Consider the following 16,618-nt stretch of genomic DNA (forward strand, 5'->3'; position numbering starts at 1 on the left):
TATTACAGGTTTGTTAGTACAAAAGCATATTGTTATCAGAGGAATCTGTAGTCAATGGTGTGAGCAAATGTGAATTAATTGGATTATTCATCTTTGCTTCTTTATGCTTGTGCTCACCCCTCTTGGGTATGTAAACTACAGGGCCTTTGGGGTTTTAGAAAAAACAATTCTTTTAGCTGGAGTAGTAAATAGTCAATTTCTTTCACAGCATGTTTTTTTTGGCAAAATAGATAGCTGTTAAAGAATCAAGCTGTGAGGCAATCATAAACAATAATTTGCTCTTATATAACAATTTTAATTTTAGAATTCTTCCACGTTTGTAGTATATGTATATAATTTTTATTACAGATGTCTAATGAAGGATAGTTGAGAGGCAAAAGATAGTTTCTTCACTTTGCCAGTTGGGACATTAGGTGACTTGTTTGAGAGCTTGGAGCTTTTGGCAGGACCGGGGAGTGGAATCCAGATCTCATGACTTTTAGTTTACGGCTCTTGTGGGATTTTTTTTTCCCCCTTGTCTCTCTCTCTCTCTCTCTCTCTCTCTCTGTGTGTGTGTGTGTGTGCGGGTGCACGCGTTTTTCTAGGCTGAGGGTCTGTGGTTTTCCTCAGGTTTTCAAATGGGGGAGACATGTCCTCCTTATGGTAAGGAGCTGTTTCCCGGATCCTGATGATTCTGCCTGGAACTGTGCAGGGTACCTGGTGGCTTCTCATCCTCCCACCCTGTCCTGTACTTGAAGCTGGAGGTACTATCTGGAAAGGTCACAGGCTTTGCTGTTAAGGAGCTTGTTGGCTGGCTGGGATGGGGATGGGAACAATTAGAGTACAGCTTGCAAAATAGCAAGAGAAATCCATGTTGTTATGGGAGCATCACACTGTGAGAGAACTGGGGAATGTTTCCTAGAGGAGGTTACATTTGCAGTGAGGTTTGGAGGATGGGAATGGAGAAGAGAGGTTTGGTTTTGTTTTAAGATAAGTATGCCTTGGGTTGAGAACAGTTTGGTAAGAGAGGATTGTGAGCATTTCCACTTTCAGGGACGGATATGTGGAATAAGGCTCTCCCTGCCGTGCCATTGGCTGAGGGCAGCGGCCCCTCTCCCAGCGATCCCGGACACTGGGAAAGAAGAGCAGTTCTCAGGCTCCTGCCCTCCAGGGAGACCAACAGCCTTGGCCCTTTTGCAGAAGCCCACAGATACTGCTTTTCTCTGTAAATGCTCCTCCTCTTGTGATTTATCTGATCTTGATCCTGCCTCTTGCATTCCCATCAAGTTCATCCATAATCATTAAACAACATTGTCCTTCATCTTTTTTTTTTTTTTTGTTAACTATACTAAGTTTATCCTATGATTTTCCTTTTAATACTCTAGTATAGTACATCACAAATATGCATATATAAACCCTGTGGATGCTGGATGATTGCTAACTTTTTAGTGCTTTCTGTATACCAGGAACTGTATTTAGTGCTTCATACCATTCTTTAGTCTGCTGTTGTCTCCATCCCAATTTTGTAAATGAGAGACCCAAGTCTTAGCTTATACATTTTACTTATTTGGGGAGTATATAACTAGGGAATGACAGAGTTGGATTCAGATTCACATCTTCTTATTTCATGATCTCATTGCTTTTTGTTATTTCAGAGCGCTAAAGAAGAGAGTTATTAGATCTATGGATAGATATTGTCAAGAATCATAAAAATCAGCATAAATCCAGGAAATCATAATTATGCCTTAGCATTAAGTAGTATCTTAAGTTGCCATCATGGGTCAAAAGAATGATTGTATCATTTGAAATGACCAGAGGCCTAGTATTAATTTTTAGAAAATAGACAAGTTAGGAAAAATTAATTAGAATTCTGGTGGCTTTGTCTTAAGACTAGACAAGTATGATAGCTTCTTGGGGCATTATGAAGGCAGGTGTTGGGAATGTGTTGTAACCTTACCAGACATCTGTTCTAGGTAGTGCATCAGATACTGAGAGAGCTGACCCAAATATAAAGTTAAATCAAGAGCTACAGCCTGCTGAACAAGGGGTTACAGACCCAGCTATCATCCTGACCCAGCAGTAGATCACAAATTCATGGGGCATGTGGCACAGGTATTCAGAAGGCAAGTAGGCAGTTGTTATATAAGAGGTGGGTCCTTCTGGGGCTTTGGGACAAGGGTCTGATTTCAGAGATATGGGGCTCTCTTACTACAAACAGACTGGTAGAGGCAGCCACTGGGCTGGGAGTTGAGGATGACATTTGATTGCCAGGCTAGGAGAATTGACTAGAGCAGTACTGGGAGCAAGAACTAAGCAGAAGACCAACCCCGAGAGCCAGAATTCTGGGCCATTTTTGGTTGTACCAAAGGAGATTTGGGAGCCCAGAACTAAGTTCTGGTATCTTGGATCTAAGAGGTGGGTTAAAAGCTAAGGCCTCCTATAGGAGGAGCCAAAGCTGTTTAAATGTTGCCTACCTTGCTTGGGAACTAGGGTGAGCAGCTTAGTTGATGCAGCCATAGTGAGTGACCCAGAGAAAATCAGAGTAAAGGAGGAGGACAGGAACGTATTAAAATGAGACTCATTTAGACTGTTCCATAGTGTGAAACAGAATCTGACTAGCTGAAGAGCCAGGGGTGGATTTGAAGTGAAATTCCTACTCGTTGAACATTAGCTTCTATATATATTTTTTGTCTACATACTTAGAACTATAGTAAGAAAGGCTGGAGTTGATGTGATATATTGATACCTGCTAGAAACCTATAATGCTATTCATTCATCACCCAGGTATCTTTTGAGCACTTCCATCAGACTGAGAGGATACAGTCAGAATAAATCAATTAAGCACTTTGTTAGCAAAGTCTAATTTCCTCTTGGGACAGGATTATTTCACTTAATTTACAACAGAGCAAAGTCTATACATGAATTAAGGAGGGTGGAGAAGTGGGGATAATTATTCTGTATTTCCTAACATGTCTGTTACAGTCACTAAGAAAACTTAGTTTTATGCAGACTTATACTTAAGAAGAAGAATAATAGAAGTATGGATGGATATTTTAGAAGAGATTGGCACAGAAAGAAATAACGAGTTTGAAAGAATAAAGGAAGTGTTGATAGGAGTTACTACTCTTGTTCTAAATTAAACAAACAAAAAAAAAATCAAAGTGCACATTTAATCCCCAATTTTCAATGGCTGTTCCAAACTTTCTTATGGTCACATGAAATTGGTCTCATACAGTAAATTGTTTCCTTTGACAACTAGCTTTTCCTTCAAGTGATTGTTTTAAAGTTTGTCTTCCAAGTTCTTTTTTAAATATGCACCCATCATACTAGATTATATTTAATCCAATCTCTTATATAACCACTATCATTTTGGATTGTTCTCAATTCCAGTGGAATTAGGATTTCTTAGAACTGTTTGGTTTCTTGGCCTGTATGGCAGGCCTGAAAAAGACTTGGAAGGTACTTAATGATGGAAGGCAAGGTCTTTGGAGCCTCCACCCACTGCAATATGGTAGGTAAGGTATATCTACTACCATGATCAGATTTTCCCCAAATTGTTATATACACAAGCCTATTTTTAACAATCATCTTTTCTTCTTCATTATTGCCAACTCTGGGATCAAATATTTCAGGTTCTTTCCTGCTCTAAACATGCCTTCAGATCTCCATAATTCAAATTGAAATGTCTGAAATAAGGAATGTATCATTTAAGGATAGAGTAGCTTATTTGTGCTGGGAAACTCCCAATTAATATTTCAGGATTATTTGCTAGAAAACTAATTCAGTCCTCCGAACTCCATGAAGATGTTTTTGAGAAATTTACATTCATTGTGTGGAATGAATTAAGGTAGATAAAGTACTTACAGCAATGCTGGCACATTGTAAGCGCTTAAGAAATGTCAGATATTACTATTATTCTTCCCTTAGTTTAGCTAAGAGCATGGAATGACTCAAATTTACTATTCCCAGCTCTTGAATTTACCACTGATAACATTTATTTACAGTAGACGTAAAATGTTGATGTAAAATGTTGGTGTGTCACTATGCATTCCTTTGAAGTATCTAAATTGCCAGAAAGTTGTATAGTAGCTAAGGTTATACTGTGGAACAACACTGTATATTTTTTACTTATGCTCTTTGTGCATCAAGATCACCTAGGGCCTCACTTTGTATTATCTTCACCCCAGAGCCCAGGCTGAATGGAATAACTGCCGTGAGGAGTGTTCCTCTTTTCTGTGGCAGAAGGAAACAGAGCCCTGTACATCTAAAATGTCTTTGCCCAGAAATGACTCCATCAGTTCTACTTACAGCTCATTGGCCAGAATGATTCACCTGGCCCTCCTCAACCACAAGAAAGCCAAGAAGTATCATCCTACCAAGTGTCTACAAGTAGGGATAGCAGGATACATCTGGTCAACTGCCCTAATGACTCTCCCACTGCATTAATTAGATTGATCATACATGGCATTCTTGACTAGCCTTCTGATGAGTATATGCCACTGGTCATTAGGGACATCAGGCTACAGCCTTTGTATCATTTACTACAAATTCATTCCCACTAATGAAAAAAGAATTCAGAAATACCTGGAAGATCTAGATGGCCCTTAAGATCACCTTTAGTTATATAATTCTTGCTTGAAAGTACAATATGTGATACAAAGTAAATTTGTTGATCTTTGAATTAAGTTAATGGTACAGTTTTTGTATGTGAAAGGCTAGGAAGTTAGGTTTTACAGAAATGTACTGGCACTTGGTAGTATTTATAAATTGTCATTACTAGTAGTATTGTGATATTGCTTGCTACTGCTATTGTTAAATTTTTCAGTTTTTATTTTAAAAATTTCGATAGGTATATCTTATCCCATGTTTTATAGAAACTAGTAATGATTTAGGGCATATATATAACTATATTGTAAATTTAGGCAGCTAGGGAGAGGGACATGGTAGATTTGGAAAACTACAGATATTTTAGTGTTTTCGAGCTTAAAATGTAAGGTAGGATTTAATGTTGCAGGAGATCAGGCCAATCTGGTAGATGGTGGATAGGTGGGTGGGGGGCTCACGTCCTGAAATGTCTTCATGCTAGTAAAGAAGTTCAGCCGTTATCATACAGGCATTGGGGAGCTTGAAGGAGGTTAAGAATGGGTAGTGATTCAAGAATAAAAGACCCAGGGGTGCCTGGGTGGCTCAGTTGGTTGAGCGTCTGGCTGTTGATCTCAGGTCTTCATCTCAGGGGTCATGAGTTCAAGCCCTGTATTGGGTGTGGAGCCTACTTAGAAAAAATAAAAGACCCAGAGATGACAGTTACAGTTGTTTTGATGTGAGGGAAACTTGACTTAAATATAGTATCTCAGATTGGGTTTCCCAGAGGTGGAGCCCCTGGTGGAGTTTCTTGCTTACACAGTCTATCTTTGTGAGAGATTTCTGAAATACATTTAAAATTTAATTAGTAAATCACAATACAGATCAAAAGTTAGCATTTGAGAACAGGTTACTGAGAATGAACTAGACTGAATGCTGGAAGAAGGTGGGTCTGGCTGGTAAGAGGGTGAAGTGAGAAAGCAGCGCACGGAACTGAGGGTGCAAACAGGGACCTGCTCCGTTGAAAACCAGATCAGGTGTTAGGAACACAGTGCACTGGGGACACTAGGCAGGGAGAAGGGAGATGTCCTGATGGTGATTTTTTTTTTTTTTTTTGGGTAACGTGTCCTAGAGCCAGAGTTGGCAAACTTCTGTAAAAGCCAGATAGTAAATGTTTTAGGCTTTGCTGACCATTTGTTTCTGTTGCAACTTATCAGCTCTGCCTCCAGAGCATAAAAAGATCTGTGTACCAGTGAAACTCCATTTACAAAAATGGCCCGTGGGCAGTAGTTTGTGGACCCCTGTTCTAGAGGCGTGGTTAGACGCCATGAAGGCCCTCACTCCCCCTTGCCCTGGCAGACACCATGGGCGCCTCAATGCAGGCCTGCCGCTCTCATCCTAACGGCTGTCTTCCTATTTTGACTCCATCTCAGTAATTCAAACTTTTAGTTCTTGAGTCTTTTGTTTTTGAATGAGAAAATTCTTTTTTTTTTTTTTTTAAGATTTTATTTATTTATTTGACAGAGGGAGACAGCCAGTGAGAGAGGGAACACAAGCAGGGGGAGTGGGAGAGGAAGAAGCAGGCTTCCCAGCTGAGAAGCCTGATGTGGGGCTCGATCCCAGAACGCTGGGATCATGCCATGGGCCGAAGGCAGACGCTTAAAGACTGCACCACCCAGGCGCCCCTTGAATGAGAAAATTCTAAAGAGTCTTTATCTCTGTGGGTTCTGGGAAGTTATTTGACTGGATTCTGTGTTTTTGTTTTTTTTTAAGAGTTATCCTCTTTAATAGTATATGTGAATGCTGTTTGCTATTAAGAGGTCTATATGTGTTGCCATAGTTACAATTCCTTTTTGATCAAGTTGGAAATCGATCTTGCGGATTAAGGTAATCTACAAGTAAGGTATTCCAAGGAATATTCTTGGAAATTGAATGGAGAGCACGCTGTCCACCTTAACTTGCTGACATGGCTCTCTGTCCTTACTGCTGCTTCATTCATTTTTCTCATCGAGTATCCCCGGTCTCTACCCTTATGGTTCGGGCCTTTTTTGCCATTTACTTGAGCAGTGGGTAGCATGGAGTTGGCACTTGCAGTGGTCAAAGAGAAGATAAGTGGTTCTCCACTCAGTCCTTTTTAGTGTCAAAGCAGGCCCATTTGTGTCACTGGAAAAATTATCCAGGGTACAGGATGTAGTAGAGGAGGGCATTAGTAGGTCAGATAAAGGTCAGTGCTCGAGGCAAGTGACAAAGATTAGTTCAAAGGAATGAGGGCAGGGCTCTAAACGGGAAGTGAGTTGATGGTCAGGAACCTAGGAGGTTTCTGACAGGTTGGAACACAGAATGATTGAGGGAAATGGTTTAGAATATGGTTAGTCAGCAAGGGCGGGCTCCTTCACTCGTGCTACTCCTCCATCAGGGTGTTGTTGAGTGCTTGCTGCGAACCTTAGGAACATGGTATGAGATAAGATAGGCAGGATCTGGTTCTAAACCACAGAATGTAAAAATGACTTGAGTGACTATTTTCTCAGTTCTTCCAAAGGCGGTACTTAAATAGTGCCATTCTAGATGCAAAGTAGCAAAGTTTATTCATTATGTGTAATGGGTGCCTTAGTGTGTAAGGGCTTGATTTTCTGCAGGAACCCAGGCTGAGACTGTCAGCCGAGCGGAGCAATGCTGAGTGGTGAGTGCAGTGGTCAAGTCCTGGAGTGCTGTGCGAGTACACAGTAGGGACACCCTACCAGCCTGCCGAGGGTCACAGAATGCTTTTTGGAAATATATTTTTGGAGGAAGTGAAGTCTGAATGTAAAGTGAGTTTGAGCTAGAAGGCTTGATGGAAAGGAAAGCCTGGCCTGCTCTAATCTGAAAAGTTGTTTATTAGAGTGGAAGTGGAGGCTGTGAGGAGAAGGGGAATGGCTGGAGATAAGTCCTTGTTAACCCGTCAGAGGCTCCTGCTCATTTCGTGCTGGCAGAGACCAGTTGTAGAATTGAAGACCCAGATCTTGTTGGATGAAGCTAGAATGAACCTGGAAACTGTTGGAATCCTTGGTGCATGGTCATTTCTTTTTCTGGAACCATGGGCGGAGTGAGGTCTCATTGTTTATAATGCCCTGTTGATGGAGTATCTCCAGTCAGTAAAAACCATAGTCTCAGATCCTTTGAGATCAGATCTAGGTGGCTTTTGACAGTGAGGAGCTTGAGCCTTGCAGCCTGGGTATATTGCCTTTGGGCCTTCTGCCTGTCCTCTCCAGTACATTCTTGGTGTTCGACGTGGTATTCTTCTGGATCCTTGCAACTCAAAGTGTGTTCTATGTACCAGCAACACTGCAGGAGTCTCAGGCTGTACCCCGAGACCCACTGAATAACAACCTGCTTTTTTCCCCCCAGTTCTTTCTTTTTTTAACCCAAGTATAATTAACATACAGTGTTGTATTAGTTTCAGGTGTGCAATATAATCAGAGATTCTGCACATTCCTCAGTGCTCATCCAGATAACTGTACTCTTAATCCTCTTGATCTGTTTCATCCATCCTCTCTCCCACCTTTCCTCTGACAACCACCAGTGTGAAGAATCCGTTTTTTCACAAGATCCCCAAGTGATTTGCATGAAGGTTAAATTTTGAGAAGCACTGATGGTGGATAATTAAATAATTAACTCTTCTTTCTTTTAAAATAAAAGCTACTTCGGCACTAGAGAGAAAGGAGCATATATATGACATTATTATAGCTAGTCCAGGGGGAGAGTCATGAGTGCGTGAGTAATGATTTCCTTATTTTAGCAGAATTAGACTCTGGTCACCTTCCCCCCTACCAAACACACGCACACGCGCGCGCGCGCACACACACACTTCCCTTCTCCATTTTGTTATAGCAAAATGAAGGACTGAGAGGTTATTCTTATAGGTATAGGTTGGAAAAAACTTTCTAATTAGTTTATTGAAAAAGATTTCAATCCATATCATTAGTTGTTCATTTTATGTTAAGTTCAAATAATCATGTCATTTTATTAGTCCCAGTTTCATTAATTTTTTTTTCCTGAAGAATTACCTCTTACACTGTGTTTAGTGCATGTGTGTTGCGAGGTAGGCTTTCTTTCTTTTTTCCTAAACCACTGTTTGAGGCCTGCTTTTGGTAGTTTGCAACATGTAATAGTCTTTTTGAAAAGTAAACTTATAGGATGTTGAAAAGTTATTTCAGTGTTCAGAATTTTGTATCTTGAAACAATCCACAGTGTGAAAAAGCTAATAATGTGAGCATTATTATTTTTCCTTTTCCCCTGTGCTGTTATAGTGTCATATGTTGTTGCATCAGATGAAATTTTATTTATTTTTTAAAGATTTTATTTATTAGAGAGAGAACGCACGAGAGTGCACAAGCATGGGGAGGAGCAGAGGGAGAAGGAGACTCCCTGCTGAGGAGGGAGCCCTTTGGGGCTCAGTCCCAGGACCCTGGGATCATGACCTGAGTTAAAGGCAAATGCTTAGCCTACTGAGCCACCCAAGTGCCCCCACATTAGATGAGATTTTAAAGATAAAGAAGAACATAGCTGGAAGGATAAAGAACTAGAGGAAGCAAATCTAAACAAAAGCAGTCTGAAACTGTTGAAATGTCTATATTTGGGTTTTATCAAAAGGATATACTGTTCTTTAATAAATAGGGTACCCATATTATAAAAATGATTTATTATTTGTCATTTAATTGGAATTATCTTTTCATTCTGACATTTACTTTGGTCAGAGAAGGTTAGATTATGCCATAAATGATTAAATTAATGATTTTATTGAGATAAATTTCATATTTTAATCATTTTGTTTTTAAAATCATTTTAAAGAGTGCAATCCAGTGATTTTAATATATTCACAATATTATATAACCATCACCACTATCTGATTCCAGAACATTTTCATCATCCCCTAAAGAAACCTTGTCCTCATTAAACATTTGCTCCCTATTCCCTTTCCCACCCAGACTCTGGCAACCACCTTCCTTCTGTCTCTATAGGTTATTCTGAACAGTTCATATAAATGGAATCATACAAAACTTCCCCTTTTGAGTTTGGGTTCTTAGCATGTTTTCAAGATTCATCCATATTATAGCATTTATCAATTCTTCATCCCTTTTTTATAACTAAGTAATATACCACTGTACAAAGGTATCACATTTTATCTTTTCATTAGTTGACGGACATTTGGTTGCTTACACATTTTGGCTATTATGAATAATGCTGCCATGAACATTCATGAACAAGTTTTTGTGTGAACCCATGTTTTCAGTTCTCTTGGTTATATACCTAGGAGTAAAATTATTGGGTCATATGGAGATTCCATGTTTAGTAAAACTTAATTTTTGTAATGTAGATCACTAAAATATACTGTCTCTAATCTTTTCTGACTTAAAAGGAGTTAGTCTTGTGAATATATACACAATTTTGGCCCAGAAATGACCTGTGTTCTTCGGTATTTAGTCATTGTATGAGCAGTGTATGAATCGTGTTGCTCCCGTTCCTTTTCACACACAAGTCATTGTTCTGGGGCATTTCAAAATGTACCCCTCTGTCATCTAGCCTGTGAATTGATGACTCTTTATTTTGTGAGTTACTTCTGGAGCATCAAAAGTTCCCTTTTAAAAAATGTTGTGTGTGGGAAGACTATGTTTTCAGAGATCATTTCTGTAGTTCACTACTAGAGAAGTTTCTCTGAACATGAAGAATATCTGAAACCACGAGGATTAGGTGCAGCGTCCTCTCCTGAGTGTAAAGCCGGCTGTGGGAGTTGCTTCTGTAGCTGCCTTTGTTACTGATGATCGTTCTTCTCTTCCTTTGGGAGAGTGAGAGGGAGGGGATGCCGTCTGAGTAGGAAAAAAGAAAAAATGTCGTGGACACTTACTGAGTTGGATATGCCCAGGTTGTTTTTGTTGCTGTTGCTGAAGAAGGGTGTTTATTACTGTTATTGTTGTTTTGAGACAGTATATTACTGAATGCAGTGTGGGAAGTACATTCCCTTCATTACCTAACAGAAGTACTGTTGTCCTCTTAGCATTTTGTGTCATTGTTACCTGCTTTTCAAAATGCCTTTATACAATGAGTATACAACATTCATATTATGTGTATGTGGTTTAGTACTGTGAGCTTTTATTTACTATAAACATTGTCTTAGTTTATTATTAAGATTTTTAGACACAAATTAATGCACTCAGAAAGTGTTTAAGTAAATCATCACTTCTAAGTACTGCAAAATATTTAACTGTGAGTGTATGTTTTTTATTTTTAATAACTTTCCTATGTTACAGGATATTTTAGTTGTTTATAGTTTTTTGGTTATTTAAATAATATTGTGGAGAACACCTTTAAATACATAACTTTTATTTTTTAGGATTGTTTTCTTAAATTCTCTGAGTGCAGTTTACTATGTCAAAAGATGAGAAAACTTTTTCAAATGGTATCTGTGTACTGCCAGGTCATGCCCATCCTTTAGTTAAATAATTAAAACCACACTCCATAAAAGACTTTGCATTTATTTAATTTTCGCCTTTTGTTTTCCATCCATCCTTTGACCTTGTTGTTACTTTGTTTTTTTTATTTTATTAATTTTTTATTTTTATTTATTTATTTATTATTATTATTTTAAGATTTTATTTTATTTATGTGACAGAGAGACAGTCAGTGAGAGAGGGTACACAGTAGGGGAGTGGGAGAGGAAGAAGCAGGCTCCCAGCGGAGGAGCCCGATGTGGGACTCGATCCTGAAACGCCGGGATCACGCCCTGAGCCGAAGGCAGACACTTAACGACTGCGCTACCCAGGCGCCCCTAATTTTTATTTTTATTTTTTTAATAATATTTTTTTATTATGTTAGTCACCATACAGTACATCCCTGGTTTTTGATGCAAAGTTCTATGATTCATTAGTTGCGTATAACACCCAGTGCACCATGCAATACGTGCCCCTCCTGACTACCTATCACCAGCCTATCCCATTCCCCCACCCGCCTCCCCTCTGAAGCCCTCAGTTTGTTACTCAGAGTCCATAGTCTCTCATGCTTCATTCCCCTTGTTGGTACTTTGAACATTGCTTTAATCATCTTCAATGTTAGCTATTTCTCCTAAGTGTGTTCTTTCTGTGTTTGGCACTTTGAGTTGGACCTGATTTCACTTTTCTGGTAGATACAGAAGCATAAGGCTGATTCTGTACTTCGAAGTCAGGGCCAGGGGTGTATGTCTCTGAGTTTAAAGATCCTTGTTTTGTGCACATTTTCTTTTGTGCTTCTGTTTCTTTTCCTCTTTCTTCAGAGCCAGATGTTTTGAACCCACTGTTTCTTTTTTGACAGTGGTCTAGATTCTGAAGTTTGGCTTCTAACCCACCATTCTACTAAAGTTGTTCTTTTCGTGGTCATCACTGATTTCCTATCCATTTTCATTGGTCACTTTCTTAGTTTTCATTTTCCTTGAGCTTCTACAATGATTTAAGACCATCCTCTTTGTAATAATGCCCTATTAGATCTGTGGCCCACTTCTGTTTCTCTCCTTGGTTTGTTTTTTCTTAGTTGATATCTCTCTTTCCTCCACCTTGTAGACCTTTCCCAATCTCCTGCCCTGAGCCGTCTTTTCTTTCTTTATAATATTTTCCACAGAGACCTTTATGTACATTCAGAGTTTAAACTGGCACTTCTATTTGGGTGATTTCCACCATCTGTTCATTTACCCAACATTTTTTCATTGGCCTGTTTGTGCCTGGCACTGGCCTGGGTCCCAGGGGAGCAAAGATGAACACAATTTGCCCAAGATCAGATATGTAAACAGAGCAGCCATGGTGCTATCTGATATATTCCTTACAGAGATTTGAAGACAGATGCCAGAGCTCAGAGGAGGGGCGAAGACAGCTCTGCCTGAGGGAACTGATGAAAATTTCTTAAAATAGATGACATTTGAATTTTAGTTTGAAAGAAGAGTTTGCCAAATGAAAATTCGGGGGAGGGGAGAATATTTCAGGCAAAGGGACTGTAAGCGTGTATTCCTCCCAGGTTTAAGGCGGTGAGGGCAAGAGTTGTGTTTTATTTATGTTTATGTTCATGGCATTTGAGAAAGAACATGGTCTGTTCAAGTCAGATTAGGGTCTACATTCTAGGCCCTTTACTTACAGGCCCTGAGGTTCAGAGGCTTCATGTATAAATGAAAGTAAGTTTTTTGGTAAGGATTAAGGAGCTGCAATCACCCAAAATAGTGTCTGGCAAATAGGTGCTTTTAAAATGCGAGTTTCATTCTTTCAGTTTCTTGTCCTTGCATCTAGCGGCCGTAACTAACATGCAGTAGTTGGGGAATAAATACTTGTTGAACAATTTCATCGTTTCCAGACAACGTAAGAAAAATGATCTTTTGATGTAAAATTTTATGACTAAAAAGCATGGGGTGAATTTACCAAATTTAGTGGTCTTTCAAAGCAAAAATTTGTTTTCTTAAGAACTAACTTTAATTAGAAGAGAAAATATAGCATTGGATCAAGTCAGGTTTGCTGGATATTTGCACATGGGAGCTGGATATAATCCCCCCCCCGAATATCAAAGGTGGACTGTGTTGATTATAAATGTCTTCTGTAATGTTTCTTCATTAATATTTATAGATGGTTTTTTATTTGTTTCCATCTTAATTTCCTTTGGTTTAGAGAGTTAAATAAGTATGTTTGTAGATTTTGATTGTTCCAGGATACTCTGTTTTTTCCTAGAGGCCCTAGATGCTGTCACTCACCTATTTTTCAGTTAATATTAGCTTAGACGAGAGTCTTTTAGCTCTTTGTTACCATTCCTATTTCTTCATGTGACATAAAGGCCTTGTATGACCCGCCCTTTGCCCTCTCGGGCGACCTTCAGTGTACCCTTAGCTCAGGCACTGCAGAAGGGAGGTCTTTGAATACACACGGTACAGCTGTGTGTCTGCACTTTCTTTTCACACACATGGTTTCCTTTGCTTGCAGTTCTCTGCTTGTATCTCTTTTTCTCTCTCCTACACAGGTTGTTGCCACTGGGAGGCCTTTTCCATTGTATCTCCAGAATTGTTACGCAAGGTTTCTGTTTTACTTACTTGAAAAACCTTCAGATGTTTCTCATCCATAATATAGAGCCCTTTATTACTGTCTCTGTTCACATTCCAGTGCTGTTTGGTGTTTTCTTCTGTGTATTCTTTGTGTTGCTTCTTATGAATGCCTTCTACTATTTGATGTTAAAAATGGCAACTAGCATTTATTGAGTACCTGTTGTGTGAGAGGCACTCTTCTAGGGCCTTATGTAGATTACTTTGCAAGATGGACTGAACTGTAGTATTTATTTTTCATTTTTCCCGTACTCGTTGATAAACAGGCCAGAGCATATTGATTTAATTCATGAGGGGCAATGTCTGACAACAGAGGAAAAGTCAGTCCCTAAAACATAAAATTCTTGAATTTGGGTTTTTGTTCATACTTCCGTCTTTCAGGGTACTTCAGTTAAGGCTGTATGGAACTTAGCAAATATATTTGTGTCAGTTTTATTATTAATTTATTTAAAAAATAGTTTAAAATGTGTTTTTTATAGTAAATTAAAGCAGGAAGGTACTGATATGTCAGTTTTCTCTTAATTCATTGATGTGGTGATTTATTTAACGAATATTATTTTGGACATCTGCAGTACACCAGATAAGGGGATATATGTCACTGAATGTGACAGACAGTGTGGTGCCCTCATGGAACATACAGGAAGTTTATATTATCTGTTAAGCCTGAATGGATCCAGGAAGTCTTATTTTCAAAACTTGTTTTTGTTTCTTTGTTTAGAACCATAAGGAATATCTTAACATTTGGAAACTACTTTAACAAATGCAAAAGCTAGAGTGCTTTAAATTTTTCTAATTTAAAAGAAATTAAAGAAATTCTGTTCTTTCAGCAGAAAATAAGTCATCTCCTTAGCTAAGTTCCTTTGGAGAAAGATACTTGCAATATTATTTTTGTCTTAGAATTAATACATTAAATCCTAAACTCATTCATTTTAGAGTTATTTGACTTGTTTTTTGAGGTCTAAAATTGATTAAAATTGATTAATCACTGTTCATTTTATTTTCCTTTCTTCCATTTTGCCTTGAAGCTTTCCACTGATAGCTGTTATTTTTTAGAAGCAGTATCAGGGAAGTTCTTTAGGCTGTCATCCTGAATCTCTAATGTGGGTTGAGACACAGAAAGTACACATGTGCTTATATGCATTGCAGGGAAGATTTTTCAGGGATTTGGGGGGTAACTGCAACTAGAGGGCCCAGGATCAGAAGAGGAAAAAAACCCAAGAGAGATAAAATTCATATAAACATGCATATAAAAGAACATCTATAATGTGGGAACTGCCCAAGTACATTTTATAAGTTACATGAACTCTTGACTAATTATTGAATTATAATTCATTTATCATATGTATTTTGTACTCTACAGTAAAAATGTTTGGCTGATGGTGTGTACTTAAAAAAGGCGGAAAATCCATCCTCAAACCATCTCAGTTTCTGATTGTGTCAGCATGATCTGTTCCCATCTGTCTGCTAAAAGAAAAGTGAACCTTCTTTGGAAGGAGGGAGTATCTTTTAGAACTCTTACAATTTTGCATTGACATCCAGCATTTAGTAAAAAAGCATTATGTATGAGAAATGATCAAAAACCAAGAGAAAAAAAAACAGTAGAAACACACCCATGGGTAAATTTAGGTGTTTATAGGAAATTGATTTTAAAATAATTGAGCCAATACGCTCAAGATAGTAGATGACAAGATAGAGAATTTCTCCAGAGAACTGTTACTTATAGAAAGAGAATGGATAAAAATTCTAGAACTGAAAAAATGATAGAGACTGGTTTACTCAATATATGTGTTTAGCTAAAATTAGATACTACAGAAGAGGGGATTAGTAGACTGGAAAATTGTTCAGTGAAACATACTTAGAGGGGTGCCTGGGTGGCTCAGTCGTTAAGTGTCTGCCTTCGGCTCAGGGTGTGATCCCAGTGCTCTGGGATTGAGCCCCACATCAGGCTCCTCCGCTGTGAGCCTGCTTCTTCTTCTCCCACTCCCCCTGCTTGTTTTCTCTCTCTCGCTGGCTGTCTCTCTCTGTCAAATAAATAAATAAAATCTTAAAAAAAAAACATACTTAGAGTGAGGCATGGAGAAAATAAAAGGATCAAATACATATTAAATACAAAGAAAACACGTTATATTTGTATAATTTGAGCTAAGGAGGAAAAAGGGAAAGAAACTCAAACAGTATTTTAAGAAATAACATCTATGAATTTTCCAAAATATATAAAAGACGTCAGGCCACAGATTTGAGAAACTCAAGAAAGCCCAAATAGGATTAATACAAAGCAGATCATATGTAGGCATATTATAGTAAAACTTAATGAAACCCAAAGAGAAAACTCTTGACAGGAGATAGAAGAAAAAGATCTCTTCAAAGGAACAAAAACTGACTTTTCAAACAAATCTGATGGAAGCCAAAGGATGCTGGAGGATATCTTGTAAAGTACAAAAAGAAGGGGTAGGGTGCCTGGGTGGCTTAGTAGTTTAAGCGTCTGAGTCTTGAACTCAGCTAAGGTCTTGATCTCAGGGTCATGAATTCAAGCTCTGTGTTGGGCTCCAAGCTGGGTGTGGAGCCTACTTAAAAAAAAAGTACAGAAAGAAGATAACTGCCAACCTAGGTATCTATACCAAGTGAAAGTATTTTTCAAAAGTAAAGGCAAATTTAGAAATAATAAACATATTTCTTGAAATACACAACAAAATGGTCAGAAGAAGAAATAGAAAATCTGAATATTCAATTTTATATCCAGTAAAGAAATTAAATCTTTAATTCAGCTTTTTTTTTTTTAAACAAGAAAAACTTCAGGGTCCAATCGCTTTACAGGTGAATGCTTTCAAATATTTATGACAGTAAAATAGCATCAATTTTACAAAACTCTTTGAAGAATAGAAAAATGTCTTATGAGGCCTACATATTCTAGCTATTAAAACCTGACAACAGACAATGCAATGTTAGAAAATTACAGGAAAATTTCTCTCATGAGCAGAGATA

At 38.3% G+C, this 16,618-nt stretch overlaps 1 protein-coding gene and 1 non-coding gene across 6 annotated transcripts in view; both read left to right on the forward strand.

The window, feature by feature from the left end:
* The window catches only part of DIS3L2 (DIS3 like 3'-5' exoribonuclease 2), a 344,092-nt gene that overhangs the window by 76,511 nt on the left and 250,963 nt on the right, over positions 1-16,618 (forward strand). The gene's annotated exons all lie outside the window — the stretch shown is intronic.
* Positions 10,200-10,412, forward strand: LOC117801350. The gene has a single exon (XR_004623861.1). It is a non-coding gene; the product is annotated as a small nucleolar RNA U3 (small nucleolar RNA).

Source organism: Ailuropoda melanoleuca, chromosome 2 (assembly GCF_002007445.2).
Source record: "Ailuropoda melanoleuca isolate Jingjing chromosome 2, ASM200744v2, whole genome shotgun sequence".
Lineage (NCBI taxonomy): Eukaryota > Metazoa > Chordata > Mammalia > Carnivora > Ursidae > Ailuropoda > Ailuropoda melanoleuca.